The 22,036-nt window shown below is 39.5% G+C and overlaps 1 protein-coding gene across 13 annotated transcripts in view; it reads right to left on the bottom strand.

The window, feature by feature from the left end:
- The window catches only part of CELF2 (CUGBP Elav-like family member 2), a 373,475-nt gene that overhangs the window by 144,980 nt on the left and 206,459 nt on the right, over positions 1-22,036 (bottom strand). Inside the window, exon 1 of one of the 13 annotated variants that reach the window (XM_090134569.1) lies at positions 297-518. The exons of the other annotated variants lie outside the window; for them this stretch is intronic. The gene's annotated coding sequence lies outside the window, so the exon portion shown is untranslated. Of the gene's footprint in view, positions 1-296; positions 519-22,036 lie in introns of those variants that run through there. 13 annotated transcript variants of the gene reach the window in all.

Here is a 22,036-nt window from a genome sequence, read left to right as displayed (position 1 = left end):
GTAAGAGTGAAGTGTCTCGGAAAACTGGGTTCTGGTATTAGCTGAGTGTTAGAGAGGCAACAGATAAAACGATGACACTGAAAATCAAGATCAGGCTTGGTTTGGTGGCAGAGAAGGGGGAAATCCTAAACCTACAGGCAAACGAAGAAAATATCCCTCTCAAGACTTGATGGTAAAGCACACAGGCAGGAGAAACTGCACATTGTGGAAAGCTCTCAAGTATTACTCTCATGAAAAAACATGAAAATGTAGCTCTTCTAAACATGTATGCAGGTCAAGAAACAAGATGATTTTACCATTTGCATGGAAAATATAGCAGGGGTTTGGGTCAGGGGCAGAGGGGCTCCTTGTTCTCTGTTCCTTCCACCTCTTCCAAATTCTGCCTGTTTAGTAAAGGAGACCGTGAGTCTTGGAAATACTTCCCAATTCTTCAAGGAGGAGTATGGAAATCTCTCTGTATAGCCAGGCTGTGGGAGCAGAAAAGAAAGTTGGAGAACTACCCAGTCTTTCTGCAGAGCTGACCTCAGCTCTGATCAGACTGCTCAACAACAAAGTTAATGTGTGTGTATATATATATATATATATATATATATATATATATATATATTTTTTTTTTTTTCTTCATGTCATATTACTGAGAAGTTTAAAAAAATCCAAGCTTCTGAATCTTTTATAACCACTTCTCCATACTACGTACTAGAAAAACCTAAGTACCTCATTAGGTTGCTGCTAAAATGTCAATAGTTAGAAAGTGTTTTTCCCCAGTGATTTCCAACGTACTTACAACTCACTTTATTGTAACTCACTTTAGTGTATTTTTTGTGGGGAAAGAAAAAAACAAAACCAACAACAAAAACTCACAAACGAACCAAAAAAACAAAATCTTCACTATGACTGGGAGTTGACTGTATGTTACAGCATGAATCCTCATGATAACTTCATGGAAGTCAGAACAACAATATAAGCTGGAGTCTGGCTTCAACTGCAGCTGGGAAGTCTTATGCAGTACTGCTAGTGTCAAATGTTCCCAGAACCAAGTCCCCCCAAATTCACCACTACCAACAGAAACAACTGTGATGTGGAGATTACAAAAGAGAAACTGGCTTCAAACCCAGAATGCTAAGCAATTTTTAATAGAAAAAACACTGTGCAGGATAAGAAGTATTGCCCTGTGCACATAACAAAATGGGTCACACTGTCTCCACTTCTCACTTGTTGAAAGGTCTACATCCCATTACAGTGTGTGCTCCACACTCTAAAACATGATTTGTTCTCTTTTGTATTTTAGGTTGCCAGAATATTCTTTAAAAGCTAAAGAGAGTGGTTATGTAAATGCACCAGCACACAAGTCGGCAACGGATAATATTAAAGTGCAAGATATTATTTAGTTTCTTATATTTACCCTCATATTACCAAGTTATTTTGCTTCCCTGGTTTACGTGGCTACAATGTTCTTTTGAGGCTTACAAAAAAATAAGCTACATATAATTCAGAAAGGTTCCACTCCCCTTTTAAAGGCATCATTCACAGTAATGAAAAGCCTCAGGAAAGCTGGTTTAACTGTTCCTAATAAACATATTATAAAAAATCCCAGCATAACCACACCCTAACACGCACACTTCCTAAGCCATGTGGCAGTCATTTACGGGGTCACTGCTGACTTCAAAGACAGACCTTCATCTTCTAGTTGTGAGCTGCCAGGGAGCTCTGTGCAACCTCGTGGTGAGAATCCGTTCATGCACTGCCATTCCAAAACCTCTTGCCAAATCAACAGGAAAATGCATCGTGGTGAAAACTGCTGTAAGGTCATAGCAAATACTTGCCACGGGAGAGATGTAAAAGGATGAGATAACTTCTGTAATAGTGTGTTTTGGACAAAAGCTTATCCTTCTGGATATTTTTTTCCATAGAGGCTTTACTCACAAGTGAAAAATGAATCCAGGTCTTGTGGACTGGCTGGCAGCCTTCAGAAGACACAGGAAAGGAGATGGGAAAAATGGGAATACCATCCCCATCCCTTTGGCCGTCCTATGTACAAAGCCTCTTAACTCCAACAGTTTAGTGCAATAGAGATGGTAGTTAAAGACTTCTGGCTGTATTTTTAAGCTCTCTGTAGTGTTCTTGACCTGTGGAAATTGGGCCATCTCAGGTCTGGTTTGCTGTTAGCACCAGTTTGAAATGCAATCTGATTCAGAGAAATCTCTGTCATCACACCTCAGGGTTAATTTCTTTCTTTCTTTTTTCTTTTTCCCTTCTCCTCCTGAAAATAGAAAAGCTCTTATTTGTGATGACAAGTCTTTGGAAAGCCGGAGGACTACTAAAGGTGTGTGGATGCCTAAGATCTCTAACCCTCTTCCAACTGTTTTTCCATACAAGCCCTCTCTGCACAGACATTGGCACCTTTGCTCAGCAGATGGAACAAGGGAAGAAACCTGCCCCGGGGCAGGTGGAGGCACCTGGACACTGCCAAAGGGAGAAAACAGACCCAAAGCTCCCAGGTCTCATCTGCTTGATACAGGAAACACAGGGGAATCCAAGCATCATAAATGGGATTTTAATATAGGAACATTTGCTTTAATAATTTGAGGGCTGAACCTGCTGAGCTTGTCACCGTAAGCAAGGCAAATGGAGAAAAAACCTGAAGACTGGGTTTTTAGTCCAAATCCTGACAACAGAGAGCTGCGGCCTCGTGCTTGCTTTGAGGGAACACAGGATGTCTGTGCCTCACGCCCTCGAGGTCGATCAGCTGCACTCAAACAATTTCAGATTCATCTAGAAGGATATTACTAACAGGTCAATATAAGGCACATCTGTTTCCAGCCTATAACCACCTTCAGAGGAGACAAAATCTTTTAGAGAATGAAACTGGGAAGCATTTCTAATGGTACAGAACAGAGGACAACGCAGCAACAAAACTGGTTTGTCAGCCACGCTCTTTCATAAGTCTCTTCTACTTGCTGTGCTCATTTCCCTCACCTTATAATGAGTGCATTATGTTCCCATGCCAATGAACTACTCTGAAGCATTCAGAGGAAAGCACTATATACATGTCTAACCGTTATATTATTAAAGACAAAAAAATCCAACAACCTAAAAACAACCTTCCATGATATGCTTTTCCTTTTAACTTCATGCAATTCTAATTTCTCTTTTAAAAGCAGTATTTGAAAATTATGCAACACAGCAGAAGTGAATACTTCCCAAAGCCACTATTATTATTTGCATTACAGGAGTGTCTCCGAGGCCCCAAACAATGTTGGCTGCTTTTTAAGTAGCAGACCTAATTTTATTTGTTAGCCCAGATGTTTTCCTACTACTTTCACATGTTAGGAAACACGATGCACTCCCAGAGGACTTCAATAGGTGGTTAAGGAAAAAAAGGGGAGAGGGAGACAAAGTGCATCTAAATTCACTTCTGCTATCCCTATAAAGTCAGGGATATTTAATCTACTATTTTATACCAAGCAGTTTCATTATATAGCTCAACATACTGAATGCTTCTTACTTTCCTGTATTTCCATCTCTCCATGACTGGACCGAATGCCAGCACAGTTGACTTAAGTGGTCAATGCTTTACTAAAAACAAGTCAAATGCTCTGGAGGTCAGTAGCAAGAGTTTTCTGTCTGAATGGCATATATTCCATGAAGTTTGAAGGTGGACGGGAGCACAAATCGCATATGTCAGTTCACATCTGACATTACTCCCTGTTTTCCAGTCATTTATCCAGGACACCCTCTGCTATCCTTTGCTATTTATTTCGATGATGCTTTCTGCGACAGAGTTGTGTTAGGCTGAGATGCTAATTAAAACTACCTTGAAATATTAGCAGCTATATAACATTTGATTGGTGTAATAAAAATAGTTTGGATATGAAAACTGCTATCAGCTTTTACATACAATAAATTATTTAATAAATCCTAATTGCCCGGGGGATTTTTGCAAACAACGGGGATTAATGAATATAATGCATACAATGCATTTCTCTGTTTAATAAACAGAAAAATCAACCTTGACAGTGCACTTTCGTATATTTCAGAACAGATACGCAGCTCACATGGAAAAGAAAGGAGATTACAAAAAGCTTTCCCTTATCCGCACGGAGCTGTGAGGAGCTCGGAGTCAGCAAAGGCAGCACGCTCAAGGCTGCAGCAGCCGGGCCACTGACAGCTACATCCAAACTATGCATCCTCCAGGAGTCATTAAGCCTAAATCACAGCTTGTGATTCCTAATCTTACATGGTCAATGGGCTCGTGTTTCTTAAAAATGGGTATATCGGTGGAAGTGAGATTTGGACTTGAGGAGAAGCGCTTTACGAGCTCAGCCGTGTGAGCACTGCAGAAATGTACACAAAGCTTTACAAATGACCTCATTTTTACCAGGAAAGGACAGCTCAGTTGTGTTCTATATTTTCCTGAGCTGAAAGGAAGGCCCCACAGCCAAACTGTCATGTCTAATCACTGTGTTACTTCAGCGTGCTTAAAACAAACAATTTTTTTTTCCCTTTGAAAAAACAAAAACGCAACAATACAAAAGCTGTGGAGCAATTGTGTTTGGGAGAGAGGGAACTGTATTTTCCAGCATATAATCGAGTCATCAGAGGAGCAGGTTTGCTTAGTTTGATGAACGAGGTTTACAGGGATATGCTTTGACCACATTAATGGTCTGAAACGATCATACCTTCCCCCCACTTCTCCTCTTAGGTCATGGATCAAATGTGACCCATTTTCCTTGAATGCTTTCCCACCACCTATTTTCCCTTTAGAGTGGTAAGCCAGTTGCTAAGGACACATTACAAAGCCACCACGCAACCACTATCTCCCCCCAAACACACATACACACTTTCTTCTCCCTGCCTTTATGATATTTCCCCCCCTCTCAGCATCCACTCTGAACAAGGTCCTGCTTTACATTCAGGAAAGCCAACAACTGCTTATAAGGACAAGCTTAGCACGAGAATAGGATTTTCTAATGACTACAGAGACTCCCGGGGCCCTTCATATTTAAAAAAAATATAAAGGCAGCAGTCTTGGCTTTTAATTACTCCTAATTCTAAATCTCATGGCCTTAAACACAATAGCTCTTTCAACTCAGAAAAAAAATGACACTAATCAGTAAGAGTCCCCTGCGCAACCTGCTAGCCCTCTGATGGCACTGCAGTGTTTGCACTGTTCTGATTTTTCAAGGTTGACCAATGAATCAGCAAAGCCAAGATGACTTAAAAGCATTAAATCAAGCAACTCAAATGGCTTTTTTGATACAGTGCTGGATGGCTTGCAATTAGCAAGGGGAATCTGTACAAGGCAAATATTATAAGAGCAGAGAGAGACAAATAGGGAATCAAGGGAGACGGTGTTCATTTTGGAACAAGTAAGTCCCAGATGTTACGGTATTTGCAGTTTAATACAACCCCTCTCACTAGCCAGGTTAAGGAATGCAATTTAAAAGCATTAAAGTTCAGTTGCTGAGCCTCAACAGAAATTAAATGAAGATTTCCTTCATCTGCTCTACTTCCCTTGGAGAAGCCAACAAGTATTCCTAATTGGTGCAAAGGTCTGGGAAAGGGAAAACTTCTGTTGTTCTGCAGTGTTTTCTAAGAAAATTCTTGTCCTTGGCATTCATAAAAGATGTCATTCCAAGTGTCTCATTTAAAAGTTAAAGATGAGGACGTAACACTGCAGGTATCTTCCCTGAAGATTTCAGCTTTCTGTGTCATTTATTACACTTCCCAGTAATGAACCACACTGGTGTTGATTTCCATAATCAGTACCTCTGGTCGTCTGGCAACTAGATGTATACAGTAAAATAAATATTTCCACTATACAGATTCACATTTAAATTACTGTTAAAAAATGGACAAGTGAGGCTGTGGTCACAATCCACATTTCTACAGCATACAACTCATTCTTTTTCCATGGCACATCCAGAACATTCTTCCTCCTAACTCCTGTCCAGGTGACATAAATCACACCTGCAATGGGATTATCCAGACAACAGGATGGTGAATCCATACACTGGAGCTGAATTGTACCACAGACATTACAGTAAGATTAGTTTTCAGTATCTAAACAAAATGATCAATAAATACATCTACTGTTGAACTATCCATGAGCAAACTAAGTATGAGCTTCCAGCAGGAGTGGTCTAAGTAAAAGCCTCCTGAAAAAAGCACAACAATCTTGCTGAGTTCCTCAACTGAGACACAAAATCTCCACTTCTGAACTAAAGGAACAATGCCATTAGCTTTCACTGAACAGATTTTTACTCTTGATATTAACTGAGATGCCCACACGAAGACCAAACATATGCCCTAAGCTGCCAAGCATCCCAATGAGTGTCCCATGAACTCCTTATGTGTATACAGAAAGCACACATAGTATCCCCAGAGGGGACAAGGCACCCTTCCAAAGGAAAAGGCATGATTTGTCCACCTGAAACAGGCAACCAAACCTGTGCTTTCTGGACATACAAATAACAAATAACAAATGCCTACAACCAAATTTTTTCGCAATTGAATACTCTTTTCCTCTACTTCCCTTTGTACTCAGCCTTCTTCCTACCGCTCCTCTTTTCCTTTGTCCTTAAGGCACATTTTCTCTATGTTTAGCTTATCTGCTCTTGACTAAACACATTATTTCACCATACACATAAATAAGGACAGCAGCAAAGGTAGTTGGCCCTCATTACCGATTTGTTCCTGGACAGTATTCTAAAAGCAGGATGAGCAACAACAACTTGGAAGTGTATGAATTCAGGACTCCTATCATCATATTCTATCATTTGTGAATAGTTTGGCTTCCCAGCAGCTCTCTTCCAGTCCACAAAAATAAACATGTTGTGTACACTGTTGACTTAATTTTTCTCTTTACTGTTTTTGTCAACTTGCTTTCAAGCACCTGCGACATTCTCCAGCTACCACTGCCTGCTGCTCGTGTGCTTAACTCAGTAAGAAACACACAAGTCAGATGTAGAAAGAATTCATCCTTTGGCTGATCCAGTAGCCAGGGCAGTGCTGTCCTCTGGGGTGCGCTGGTTATCTGCTTACCTGATGATTTCTGAAAGACTCTCCACTTCCATTTCCCCTGTTCCCACCAGTGGCTGAGCTCTCAATAGAGCTCCCATGCAAACCAATATCTAGACAGACAGCCTGCAGTTTTTTCCCTCTCTTACAACCTGAAGAAGGGATGTCAGGCAGCAGCATGCCACTGCTCCATTTTGGTGGTTAGTGCCTTGCATCATCCTTTTAGTGGTGTACATGAGCAGTGATTGCTTTCCAAAGGCAGACGTGGGGAGCCAGGTTACAACGCAGCAAAGAATACCCATTACAGTAAATTAAAATCCTTAAACAAATTACCAACAGTGAAACAATCTCTGCTTCAATTATGTGGTTAGCTGGCACATGGAGTCTTTTCTTGCTTTGGCCAGAAATACTAAAACCATGATTGATCTAATCTGTAATCATGTTTTTTTTTTTTTTTTTTTTGGAATTGGGGATAATATAAAAAGCACAACAATGTGCATGTATATATTCATAGCACCATTACAGACATCCAAAAGCAACTCTATTTTATCTTTGCTGCTTTGCATTTTAACCTAATTTCTTCCCTTTTGCAGTCTGCGGTAAATACAATATTTGCTTTTAGAGTTCTGACTCTCCAGGGGTTAGAAAGGAAAAGTACTTAACACAGAGATTATCTTTCTGGTGTTGCACTGTACGAATAAAAATTGTTACATTAATGGAAGTATGCAGTCATATTCAAAAACAATTAAGTACCTCTGCAGAAAACAGAAGGAAAGGGAGTGATGAACTACACGTAGTTCTGCTTGGACTTGCAAGCACATTTGTACATCTCCCCCCTTCACCAAGCAAAGGATTCCCAGGGAAGGAATTTCCAGCCTTTCTTTCATTAACTCTTCCTAGCCTGTGCTACAGGCAAGCCAGAATACTAGAAGCACAGACATGTGTAGCTGGAAGGTCAACAACTTGTATAAAATCTTGCTATGAAATTCTGACAAATTGAACTAAAATATGGACCTTATGTTATTGGGACCCCATTTCACTCTAACAAACCTAAATCTTGTATGTGCCTGCTTTGGGCTTAAAAGCATGCAATAAAATGCTTTCAAAGAGACCAAGATTCAGCGCTTCATCGTATTATACATTCCTTTTCCTTTCTGGGTATAGGACTTATTTTTAGCTGGTTTAAATCAGCATAGGTCAGATGTGTATCTGCTAATGAGTGTTGGTAATTAAGTTTTTAAACCACACAGCAGCAATCCAACACTTTCATGTTGTTGATCTCTCTCTAAATTTGTGTATATTTTCAGAGCTGTTTCTGAGAGTCCTATTTGATTTAATTCCATTAAGATCTTCAAGGATAAAGTTACTCATAAGAGCTCAAAATATATCTAAAAATGGATTTTTTTAATGTCAGATGTTGGTCTTTTTCTTTGTAGTAGTTTTGGATAATAGATTTTCATTTATTACACAAAGGAACAGGAATGTACATCCTGAGACTGTAACTTCTGGGCTTCTGTATTTTGCCATGCATTAAAAAGTGGAAAACATAAAAGCTCAAATTCTTGGTCTTGTTTCAGTGTTTACAAAGTCTACAGCAAGCACGTTTACCTGTGCTGAAGGGGCAACTTGACTATAAAGCTTTGCAAAACTTCTTGGAAAAGCTCTAATCATAGCCTGCTTAACTTTTGGGAAAACTGGCATATCTCACTGTTCTCTCCTATAAAATAGAAACATCTGTCTGCACTTGTCAAGTACTTTAAAACAGCATGTAAGCAAACTGAGACTGGTGTAGGTACAGAAAATGTGAGGGAATACAGCAAGAAATGCACTCCTTTCCCATAGATTTCAATTTAAGCAGTTCACAGGAATCAGACAGGCCGCTATGAGTAGGTCTGTTCAAATATAATTTCATTCGTATGTGTCTGCTTTCCCCCTGCATAGCGTAAAAGCTAAAGAAGAAAGAAAAAGAAAGCCTCAGCATGATCTTGAAATTAATTTTCATGATAGGAGCAATTGAGTCCACCTACTAAGGTACTTATAATTACATTATACTGTTACTTGGAAGAAAAACGGCCAGCTATATTCTAAGAAAATATTAACCCCATCAGCCCAATCACAAATCACTACGTTTAATGTATTCTTCCTTTTATTAACACTCACAAGGTGCCCATTAGAAGCACCTTCACTGCTATTCTAAATCACTTCTAATTACGACGCTAACAAAAACACGACGGAACTGTTATTTCATGTCTTTGAACAAAGGGCTCTTTGCTGTCCAAAAGACATATCAGCACTGGATGATTTAGCCCATGATTTTGTTTACTGCTTTCAACTTTCATTAGTGTTAAAAGCACTAAGATTGTTTCCCAGACAGCTGAGGTTTCTGAGGAGAGGAAAGAAATCAACACCCTGATGCTGAACTCTGCTCTACTTGCAGCTGGTCAGAGAAGCAAAAAGGAACCTGGGTGACAGGCAGGGTGCCATCACCTGTGCCTTTGTTTTTTAGGTTGCATTATCACTGCTTTTACTTTCTAGGGAAAGGAGGAAGGAAAGCAGTGATGCAGTGGTTGGTCCCCTTGCAGAGCTTGCAGGGTCAGACACGTTTGGCTCATGCCCTGCCTTCATGCTCATCTCCTAAACCAGGTTTGGTTTGTCCCACATTGGCCATCTCACAGCAAAGCAAGCTGTCAATTTAAACACATTAAGTGCCTGAAGTGGTTATTTCAGTTCTGCTAAGCAGCCTCACTGAAGCCTTGATGTTCTAAAAAACGGCTGGAATCAATGCTGGGTAAATTTTTAGAAGAACCTACATCACTCCCTGATTTTAGCTCTGAGCTTTTGAGAAAGCTTTCAAAAAATGCTAGATGCATTTCACAGGAGCCAAATTTTCCAGCTGAAGAAAACAACTATTATTTTCTAAAACACTAGTCTCTCCAAGGCTTCTACAAGTTTAATTCCATTTACTCACATACTAATACTCTCTCAAACTGAAAAGTGAAGTACAACTAAAAAGAAGGAATTAGAATTATGCTGATGTTTCACTCTTAGAATTCTGTGTGCAAGGGCCCTGCTTAAGCACCCTGACCCAATGGGACGTGGTTCAGGTACTGGGTGCAGCAGATGACCCCAGAGGTCCAAATGTAGCAGGAGGTCCTCTCTGGCCTGGACATCAGTACTCAGAAGAAAAACTGCTGGAATTGGAGAAAATGTTTTAGGAAATGCATTATATGTCCTTGGAGAAAACTGAAATACCAACCTAGGAGTCATTCCCCATCCTTTTTCAATAGGGCTCAATATCAATCTTTGTAACATCAATTATTCCCTTAGAGGTGGCATTATGACTGTTCTGCCCACAAAAGGCGGTAAGGAAAAGGTTCCCTCCATCCCAGCAACAATGTTCCAAATCCAAACTATCTATCCTTATCACCAATGTTACCTATTCCTTCTGTTTAGAAGCTCTGTTCTTATATCATGATCTTGTGCAGATAGATAAGAGATTATGTGGATTTATGATACAGCAACTCTACTATGGGATTGTATTTTACCAGTGAAAATGCAAACATCATTCTGCTAAAAATATCTTCATGCCACTCCACAATATCGTTATTAACATGCACACACAACAATAAAATCTTACGGGCATTCACAAGCAGTTGTTATATCATTTATGAGACAATGACAGAGCTGTACGCTATAATCGTAATTTGTTAAAATGGAAAAAAATGGTACAAATTAAACCAAAATCAATTATTTAAACTACGATGGGGTACCAAAAGAGAAGTAGTTTACTACTGAGATGATGCAACTGAGTAGTTGAAGAAGAAAATCCTGAAATCCAAAAGCCGAACACTAAAGATGATCAATCTACATCTCCTTGGCCTGTGTTGGAATAAAAGATTAAAAGGTTGTATTTGAGCTGACATACTGGAAAAACAAGTGTAAGACAATATATAGCCATGCTAGCCATGCTCTCACTGCCATGAAATCAGTGGGTCAGATAAAGAGGGAATCTAGATTCCCCAAAGCCTATGGTTTGATTGCAAGGTAAAAAACTTGACTTTCTCAACCTCCCTCAACCTTGGTCATTTGTCAGGATTTCACATGAAATGATGAACGATTTCTAGAGTGAAAGGATTGATACAGTAAGTAATAACTTATGCAACTTAGCAACTCTCTTTCACCTCCTTTTTTCTAGTGTTTGCCTTGAGCAGGAAAAACAATAAGCTGCCAGACAATCTACTCTTCTGCAGTCTGCACTGTACAAGCAATTTAAGGGCCATCCCGTGTTTCAGACCAGAAACAGTACCATAAGGGAATATGTTCCATGGCCTGATCTTCTATTAGAACATCTTGGGAGCCAGGAAAACATCATACTGGCTGTATTCCTCCTGCACACAAGCAAAATGGACACCGCTTACGCATACACAAACAAAAGAAGGCTTTACAAAAAAATGCTTTCCAAATATCAGTTTTAATCTGGTTCCACTTAGAATATAAAGCACACTCCAAAAGGGAAAGGCTATACCTAATTTTAAAAAAATGAACTGTGCTGGAAACATATTTGCATTTAATCAACTGCATAAATTTTTGAATCCTTCTTAGCATGATATCCAAATAAATATTTATTACTGTAGTAAACCTTTCTCTTGTTGGCTAGCATGTAAACCCAAACCATACCTTACAAAGACTTAAATTGTATACTGCATCTCAGCAGTTTTCTATGCACTGAAGCACGTCAAACAAAAACCAATACAAGTATCTCCCACATGAAAATGAAAAGGCCGCTGTAATTCACTTTAAACATGTTTCTCTCTTGGCTTCTGGAACACCACTTTGCTGTCCTCCCCTTGGTCCCTAGTTGCCTCTTGGCCGAGTGTAAAATGTGTTTATAAGAATTTTAAAAAGAAAGAAAACACTACCAACAACCTACCAGACAAGCAAATGCTGTGTAAGGGGGAGGACAAATAGTGGAGCTAGATGTAGCAGCTTGCTTTTACTGTCTCCTTGCTCTCGGGAAAATGCAATAGTTGCTTCTGAATATTAATTGAATAAAGAGCCGTGCAAAATCCAGCTGTTGCCCATGTGATTGGGTCTGGAAGAAGGGCGCTTTTTCTGCCCTTCATTTCATTTCTGGACTTCCAGAGACTCTGCACATATGTAGCCCTGTAAGTGCACGATTTAATTCTGCAGTCCATCTGTGAGACTCCAACTTCTCTGACTCCAGTGGCACATGAACATTCTGGAAGCTGTAACTAGGATAAGAAACATTTAATGAGGCTCTCCTCCATGTGCTATGGTTACATAGGGCAATAAAGAGACCAGGCTGTCAGTAGAAGAACATATGCTTCATACCCCATTTTTGGGGGGATACGTTTAACCAAGTTGAAAGGCCATGAGGTTAAGTGTACTGGGCAAACACATTTCCTTTTATTTCTACAGGTTTATCTACAGAGTTGTGTACTTAAACACACGCCACAGACTTCACACATCTCTGCAGATGGCAGCCCTGTTCTATCTGCATCCTGCAGCAGATGTCCCACATTAGGCTCACTTGGAAGGACAGGGCATCATATCTGGGGACCGCTTACACCCAAGCTTTTAGAAAACTACCAAATGATGACTTGCACCTCAGCTTCAGGTGTCAAACCTGAGTGAGCACAAATTTGGAAGAAGTACTCACCAACCGTTTAAAGGGGGGAAAAAAATAATAAAATCCTTCTAGTTGTCCCATGCTGAGTCCTCACACTGCTGCCCAGTTTGACCATACAGGACATGTGAAAGTATCAGTGAGTGCAATCAGGGAGGTCTTTACAAAGGTTTTTTAAATGACTGGGATCTTTATCCTGTCACATCTTCTGGGCCCTAGTACAATTTAATTTGATTTTAAACTGTACTGTTTGATGAAATGTCCTGTTCTTTAGTTCAGTGAAGTAAAGACACAATAAATGGATTTTTAATGGAAGAAAGTTCAATTTTTCTGGCAGCGAAGGCACATAAGGAAAAGAGACACAATGTACAAATGATGCACTCTGTGCTGACTTTCGACCTCAACCATTTCATGACAGGTATAAAAATGAAATACTGAGTGGAGGAGGAGAGAGAAGGAAAGGGAGAGATCCTTGAATGGCAGCAATGCTAATAGCCAAGCAGCACACAAGTCAAGTAGAAATAAAGGTTAGTTTTGATGCTACGACAACAGTACAGCCTAAAGCAAGTTAAAAATATTCTTCTTATTCTTTTCTTATTCCTCTTTTTACATATTAACTACTATTATGTTCAGCATTGAACTTTCTATTGTAAGATATGTTGCTTAGTAAAGTCAAGTCAGATGTTTTAGGGGGATAAATATAGTGCAATGATTTATCTCTGTACCATGTGACAGAATCCTTAGTAGAATAGATGCAAATAATGTTTTTCTTCAGTGTATTTGTTCAGCAGGAAATTAGTTCACTATTAAAGACACAGTTCAAAGCAGTGTTTCCTCAGCCCTGATCAAGAAATGAATCAGGAAATAAAAATAACTCTGATGGTGCCCATATTTATCAAGACTTGACCAAGCCGCAATAATTAAATAAGGATTATTTAATTGAAAATATGATGCACTGTTTCTAAAGCTCTGGCAGACCATTACAAATTATATGGAAGCTCCAAAAATACCTTAGAATCAATTAAACAATATTAAAATTGAATACAAATTAAAGACCAAATCATCCGTTCCTTATATTTACCTCCGCTAGTTCAATAATATCCAACTTAAAATCTCTAGTCATCTGCCTGATACAGATTATATCTTTTAACATAAAATAGTAATAGATTGCAACTGCTTACATCTGCTTAGTGGTTCTGAGCTAGAAAATGGCATTTTCAGTCTTTTCCCAGAGAGGAGGAAAGCATTGGCACTTAAATATATCCCCACAAACGTTTAGATTTGAAGTACTCTCACTGGATCTGCCAACAGAAGCTTTCACACAGCCTTTCTGCAGAGCAAAATTTATCTCCCAGCTTCACCTAGCAGGAGGGACAGTGCTGTTTCTGTCTTTGAATAGCACTTGTCAGGTTAATTAATTAATTTCCCATTGCTTTGGCCTGTTGCTCTTCCTGATTCTCAGCCCTGGTGAGGCCGTACCTCAGTACTGCGTTCAGTTCCAGGATCTTCAGTACAAGACATCGAGACCATGAAGAGAAGGGCAACAAAGCTGTGAACAGTCTGGAGCACAAGTCTTACAGGGAGCAGGTGAGGGAACTGGGACTGCTTAATCTGAAGAAGAAGAGGCTCAGGGAAGACCTCATTGCTCTCTGTAGCTGTCTGAAAGGAGGCTGTGGTGAGGTGGGGGTTGTCTTCTCCTCCAGCATAACTAGTGATAGGACAAGAGGGAATGGCCTCTACTTGTGCCAGCGGAAGTTCAGGTTGGATATTAGGAAAAATTATGTTCCAAAAGAGTGGTGGGGCACAGGAATGAGCTGTTGAGGGAAGTGGTTGAGTCACTGTCCCTGGAGGTGTTCAACAAATGCACAGATGTGGTTCTGTGGCATGTGGTTTAGTGGAGAAATACTGGTGGTAGGTGGATGGTTGGACTAGATGGTCTTTTCCAACCTTGGTGATTCTATGATTTTACGTTCCTTTTGATTTCATCTGCTATGGGTGGCACTTCTGAAAGGTTTTTAGATTCACTGGTCTGTTCAGCAGCTCTGCAGGCAATTGGTGCCATTTCTGCCCCTCAAACAACGCTAATTTGTTCTCAGCAAACAAGACATAGGGTGTATACTGCCTCTGAAAAGACAACCTGAGAGCATGCTTTGGGTCTTGCATTGGTTAGGTCATGTTGGCATCTCTTTCCCATGGATGCTGATGGCTTGCAAGGCACATTTTTATCTTTTTTTTTCCATTAGTTTATCAAAAAGTTTTGGGGTTTTCAAGAAAAAGAGGCATATTTAGCCTTCAACTTTTACTTCCCAACTAAAAACTCCTCCAAATACATATTGCACTCAGTTGCAATATACCAACAGATATAATGTTCCCTTTCCAGATGCAGTCATTAGCATCTTACATTAAATAGTTTATAATGGAGCCACGTTGTTCAAATGTTAACTGAAAATTATCATTCTTAATTATCTCTTACCTTTATAAATTTTTCAGGTCACCTCTCTTCTACTATGAAATGCAATCCGGGTGCCTTGAATTTGTTTATAATGAAAATGGTTGAGAAGAGCTATGCCTAAGCTCAGTCAATATTTTTATGAGGCTTGTTGCCTCCCCTTAGAGAAATTACTGAAGCTCTTCTAATGTTTACAACTAAGTTCTTCACAGAAACACTAATGCCTTTTCGCCTGCAGTCTCAGCCAACGGCAACCTTTAAATTGCTGAGGGAAAGACATTTTGAGGTTCGAGAAATATTCTGCAGAAGGCACAAATCAGAGCCATCTTTCGAATATCTTAGTGCATCCCAACCACTCAGAGCTCAGTCTTGTATTACTACAAAAATATTATTTCAGGGGCTTGCTCTGAACCTCAGTCTAAAAATAAGTATTGATCTTGTACTGTGCACCTGAGAGTTCACACACAGGGATGCTATGAGTATCTGGAGGAATGGTGACTTTCTCAGAGATGCTCTTGCAGTGCTTCAGGCAGAACGAGAGGGCTGCACAAAATGAAATAAAAAGAATCATTAGCCTAAATTATGCAGCAGGTCCTAAGGCAGTTGAAGCCAGTATCATGCCAGACCAGTGGTATTTCATGTAAGTAACAAGTCTGAATGGATCCAAATAAACCACACTTCTCAGACTAGTCATGAGACAACAGAACATTCAAGTGAGCTGTTATACTAACGAGAGAGGGAACCTCCTATTTTTGCTTAACTCCAGCTGTACTAAGAGTTCTGGTCTCGAGCAAACTCATCATCATGGGCTAAAAGCAGACAGAGGAAACTCAAGAATATTAGAGGAGGCCACAGTTTCTCAGAGGAACACAATCTTTGGTGTCAACCTTAATGAAAAGATCACCTGAAAGTAAAACCACGCACATTTCTGGGTTTAGAATAAGATTGTAGTGGTTGGAGTCTCACTTCACTACTACTTGTGTCATTTCAGCTGAAAGATGCTATCTATATTACTTAATTTTGAAAGCGAAAAAGTGTAACATTATGCACTAAATATTTAATCACCTTCAAAAATTAATGCATGAAAGAAAACCTGCACATCACTTTGGACTTCAATGAGAAACAACTCTTTAAGAGCTTTAAACATCTTTTGTAATGCTATTATGTTTTGCTGTATTTCTCATACGCATCAGCTCTGAGAGCAGTGTGGGAATTGCATACCCAGGAAAAAGTAAAAGGAAAAATGTACACAGATTCCACAATTGGATTCAGTACTTTCCTTTCGTGTGGGGAAGCATTTCTCTTAACATTAGCAAAAATATCAAATTCTACAGAAATTCAGCCAATGACTACTTTCCCTCCAAGAAAAAAAGGAAATATTGATGAATATAAAGTGCATTTTTCTCCTAGTTTTAGGCTGCAAGCGTTCAAATCTTTAACATCTGCATTTCCCCAAAGAAATCATTTTCTCTAGAATGTTAGATTTTTGTTACATGCTGTGCCATCTTAAACATTCAAAGCACAGTACTGGATATATTCCACCAGTGGATTCTCCATGCGGCCAGATGTAGTTCAGAGTTGCTCTCTCCCAATTCTAAATGAATACTGCACCAACAGTGTTGATGTAATTAACTGCTTAAAGAATAACCTGAGATTCCAACCCATCCAGTCTTCACAGTGAACAGGGAACAAGCTAAACTGGCATACTGTCACGGACTGGACAGTGATAAAAAATAATCATAGGATTTCAGTCCACGTTCATTCTAAACCTTGCTAGACATAGATGTCCAAGGAAGGAAATCAAATAGAGAGATCTCCTCCTAAGCTGAAGCTCAATGGCTATCCTAAATGAAATCTCTATCTAAATTTTGCCCAGTTGTCTTACTCCTGGCTCTGACAATCCCCAAAGGTAGCTGAGTCAGTCTTCCCCGCACTCACATATTACAGCTCAGATAGTAGACCTTTGAACACAAGCTGACAGCCTTCCACGCATGAAAAACATTTTAGCTCTGGAGATGATGGATAGAGCTTCTTAGAGATGATACTGAATACTGACTTTGGAGTTACGACCAGGCGGATGATGGAAAAACAGGTGCAAATGGGAACCTTGATCAAGAGATACAAACCAAACCCATGAGACCTGGGATGCCACAAATGCCAGAATTCCTCTTTGTCTGCAATGCAAGAGAGGACTGAGCAGTTCAGACTCAACAGCTAATACATAAGACTGCATGCAAAACCACATGTTCTGAAAGCCAACCATCTACAGGTAAGTGCCTTTTGGAATTACAGCACTGAAGACTGTGATTGATCACATATTCTCCCATCACAGTGTCTCCCAACAAATTACTGAGATAAGAAAGTTGGAAAAAATGTATGGAGGAATTGCTTTCTGGAGTCATCTTGAATTAATAAATAGCAGGTACCTTTCTGACAGCTGTTTTAGAGCAGTGTACAGCTGGATGAAAAGTAGCTCCATGGTTCAATTTATTTACCATTCGTTTCTTTCTGTTTCTCTCTTCTCTTTTTAAACTCTAACACACAATTTCAGACTACTGTGAAAGCCTCCTTAATTTGCCTCTGTATTGTGTAAAGCAGATGTCCTGCCTTCACAAACTGATTAGTAAGTGGTTTATATTATTCCAGTGGTTGTCATCATTACTGCAGAAATGTTGAGCAAGGCTGCTGCAGGCTGCTTTTGAAAATGTCTAAAATGACAGACTGCTTCAGAAGCGATACAGGTGTGCAAAATACACTTTCTGAAGAAAACAGACCAAATAATATTCTGTGAAACAGTACAAGATATTTAATGCAGAGGGATATCTTCAGGATCATGGTAGACTGAAAATAAAAATAACACATACTGCACCATGAGACTAAGAAGACAACCTGGGTCTTTTTCCATGCCATGGTACAAGAAGTCTGGTCTTTGGCAAGTCCTTTTGTGGGGTAGAATCTCAGATGTGTTATCCTAAGAGAGGGTGGATCTTTTCAAGAGACACATGGGCAGCTTCTTATGTGTCCGTACACCTAGCAACTGATCTTCACTGAGCTCTCTGAATACTGCTGCGACAGAAATTAATACTAGTTGTAGCAAGACTAGATATGTTAAATCTAACATTCTAGATGTTCTGGCAGTCATAAAAGAAGGAAAAGATGTGGGCATTTAGTTGATTCTGAAGTCATACATCGCCCCTGGATCATCCCATGCCTTATGGGATCCAAGAAGTTCCTCCTTGTCAATAGCCAACAACTCTTCAACAAAATCAAAGTGCAGTGGAGGTGAACTACAAATACTAATTTGGTGCAAGAACTCTGAATTACTACTGCAATCACTGGAGAAAACATTGTTATGCAGTTTCTGCTTCTGCAGAAAGTAACATAAAGAGCTCCAGCTATCTTAAATCTCGTCAAAAGTTGTGCACGATGCTTTTTTGTTTGTTTAACTTCAGATGAATGGTTCTCAAAGCTTCTTTGCTTCTGTCAGCATTAAAATTTCATGACTACAGTGTTAAAGAGTGAGCTTGTGCAAGATTCACAGCCTAATTTTGCTTGGAAGGGACATCTTGAGGTCACCTGGTCAAGCCACCCTCAAAGCAGGGCCAACTAGACCAGGTTGTTTAGGGTTGTGCTGATTTTTCAATCTCTCCAAGAATGGAGACCACACAGTCCCTCTGAGCGTGTGCTACACTGTTTGACCACCACCACAGTGAAAATCTTTAAATCTAATCAATATGTGCATTTCCTTCCTTACAACTTGTGCTTGCTGACTACCCTCGCAATAGCATTTCTCAAGACCTGGCTGCCCTCCTTTGCTGCAGGGCCTACTGCTGACTCTGTGCAACGTGCGGTCCAGCAAGAACCCCTCCCCCCCATCCCATTTCTGTGAGTGATATTGAATCCCCTGAAAAGACGTACACACACATGAGGTTAGACCGACTGCTATCACTGTTAGAATCAAAGGAAACCTACAGGACTAGTGGCTAAATAGGGCTATAGATAAATAATTTTTAAAAAGCACATCATTTTTGCAACAAACACCCTATCCTCACCCAGAACAAACACAACACAATTACCTTGTCTTCAGCATCAATTTGACTCAGAAACACATAAAATCTTTTTTTTTTTTTTTCCCTCATCCTGTTAAGGACAAAGCATCAGAGCAAATTATTCTTTTTTAAGACAAAGCAAAAGACACTCTCCATCTCTTACACAAAAGTGAATCAAAGGCCCAGATTCTGACAGACTCCATCTTTGCAGATTTTCAAAGGACAAACACAGATCCAAGCTCAGTTTTTACAGTGAGTCACTCAAATCCAGCCAAATCCACTCAAATTCCAGCAGAATTTTCATCTTAAGGCCTTTCAAAAGTATCTTAAAATAAAGACAAAGTTTTTCTGTTATCTTTTTCTTAAATAATTCAATAGACTTTTTATCCTGGAATTCTAAGGAAGCTTCACCATTTTTGTGCCACTACAGGTAAATTTCTTCCACCTTGTAACAATAAACAAATTTCCCAGTTACAGACAAATCTGAAAGCAACTCTAGTCGCTAAATCCAATTTCTGATTGAAAGGGAAATGGTCAAAATGGGCCAAACCAAGCCAAATGAGTAACCTGCTGCCTGGGAAGCACTACAAAACTTCAAAAGAAATGCTATTTACTTCACATTACAAAATTTTAGGAAATCAACTTCTCAGTGAGAGGACAAATGTACGAATGAACCCAATAAGCATAAATATATACTTTGAAATATTCTTTTCTCAATGGAAATTTTTTATTGTTTTGTACTTTGATGCCCATTACGAAATTAGATCCAGGAACCATTTCTGCTTTTCACTTCTGTTGCCAGCAGCTAACCTGAGCTAAGTCACAGGATTGAGAATGACAGAAAGCTGCTCCTTATACTTCTTCTATTCTAATTTGTTTCAAGATCAGCTTCTCTGCAGATACACATATGCATATGTGTTATGCGTTATAAAATATACACAAAAACCATTTTCACAAAGAACATTCACCTTCTTGGCAGCCCAAATTCTTATCCTTTTCATTCAGGACTAGCAGTAACCGGCTTTTTTTTCTAGACATCTTTCAATCTTTAAACATCATACCTTTAATAAAAAACCTTGAAATTTAAAGTCTACTGTAAAAAAGAATTCAACATTTTCATTACCCTTTTGTTCCAAAAAGCACAAGCACTGAGACTAGACATTTCAGTGTAGCCATTAAAGCAGAATGCCTTTTGAGGCAGAATTCTATGAATGCACTCTGGCTTATAAAAAATGTATTAGATGATAGCTCTGAAAAAGGCTCTGAGGCGTAACATGGTCTATCATGTTGTGCATGCATGAGTTAGCTTTTACAAGATCAGAACCAGAAGCGAAGATGAATGCTATTCATTGTAAGCCCAAAGCTTTGGAAGTTCAGTATCACAGTGCTTGGGGGTCAGAACTAGAGCTAGTCAAAAAAAAGTACATTCTTGAGAGAAATGCCCATTTTTTAAAGTGTTTGCCACAAATGCCCACCCTCAGTTCTGGATGGAGTGGATCTGGGGCTGCAGCAGAACAGACACGTGCTGCTGGCTTCCCAACTTCGCTCACCTTCCTTTGGATTTGTTACAAGAAGGTCAGTGCTGATCTTGTTAGAGGGTTTTAAAAAGTCAAATATCACTTAATGAAAAAAGCAATGATTTTACAATGGGTGTAAAGAGGAACAATTCTGGCAAGGACTCATCCACTTACTGTCAAAGAAAATTACATACAATTTACTATTTTGACATTCTGGAGTGCATTCAACGCATTATTAGGATTTGGAGGTCTTAAAAGAGAAGCAATTCAAATGAATATTAAACTAAATGGACTTTCTTTGATGAAATAATGATAAATAATAACACAGACAACTTTGGTTGTTTGCAAAATAGCTTATTCATAGTCTGTTGCCCATATTATTTTGGAAATATCCCAAAGCTCAGGACAAACCTGTTTCAATGTTAGCACCCCTCAGCTAACAGTTGTTGTTATTACTATTCAATCTATTCCATCCGTTATGTGAAAGCACACCTGGGCAATGCGGTGCTGAATTCTGAGAAAATGTAAATTTCAGAAATAATCCAGTGTCTTCTTGCTGTCTTCAAGCAATACAACCACTGGGGCAGCTTCCCCAACACGGTGCTCGCTTTGAACATCTCTGTGTTTCGCCTTCTGAACGAACTGCTCTTCTTTGCCACCAACCCAAAGTGTCAGCTGTGACTTCAGCTGATCCCATTACTCAGAGCTGCTCAGAATGTTCGGCACATGAAGAAATTCCATATCCTTCTCCTCTCTAAAAATACCGCGGGCTGCCGCTGGAGCCACTCAGCGGTGACGAATAGCTGAAGGGACAAGCAGGTCTCTAAATTTGCTTCGTATCTGACAGCACTTCAGTAGATATGGGTAATGGATCCTACTTACTCCAAACTACTGTATACTGCAAGGCACTTTCCCACCATGTGAATATATAAGCTCAGTATGGGCTTCTTAACGATCGTGATTTTTTTCTTCTCCATTAAGTCAAGCTGATTACACATTAAAAAGCTGTTAGTAAATTTTGAAACATGTTACTAATTCCAGTTAAAAAAGGCATGTTTGGTCTTCAAATGCACCTCCAAGCCTCTATCAGAGAAGGTCTCAATTGACTTCTAGGGATTTGCCTCAAGTGCTGAAAGTGTGCACATCTTATAAATGCACACAGCTAATTATCTTCAATGACTTCGGCTGATTCACGCACTTAATACGGCTCTGTCATTTCTGGGTATAAAGCATTACAGAATTTTATTTCCTGAAGGTCATTTGATGACTTTATGCAATTTTTCGTGAGTGTGTGCATTTTTAATATAATCCCATTTCTGAATCTAGGAAAAGAGTGTTCAATGAGACAAAGGGT

Source organism: Phasianus colchicus, chromosome 1 (assembly GCF_987193195.1).
Source record: "Phasianus colchicus chromosome 1, bPhaCol1.hap1.1, whole genome shotgun sequence".
NCBI lineage: Eukaryota > Metazoa > Chordata > Aves > Galliformes > Phasianidae > Phasianus > Phasianus colchicus.
Note: the sequence above shows the minus strand (reverse complement) of the source record. Positions and strands in the feature narration are given on the sequence as shown.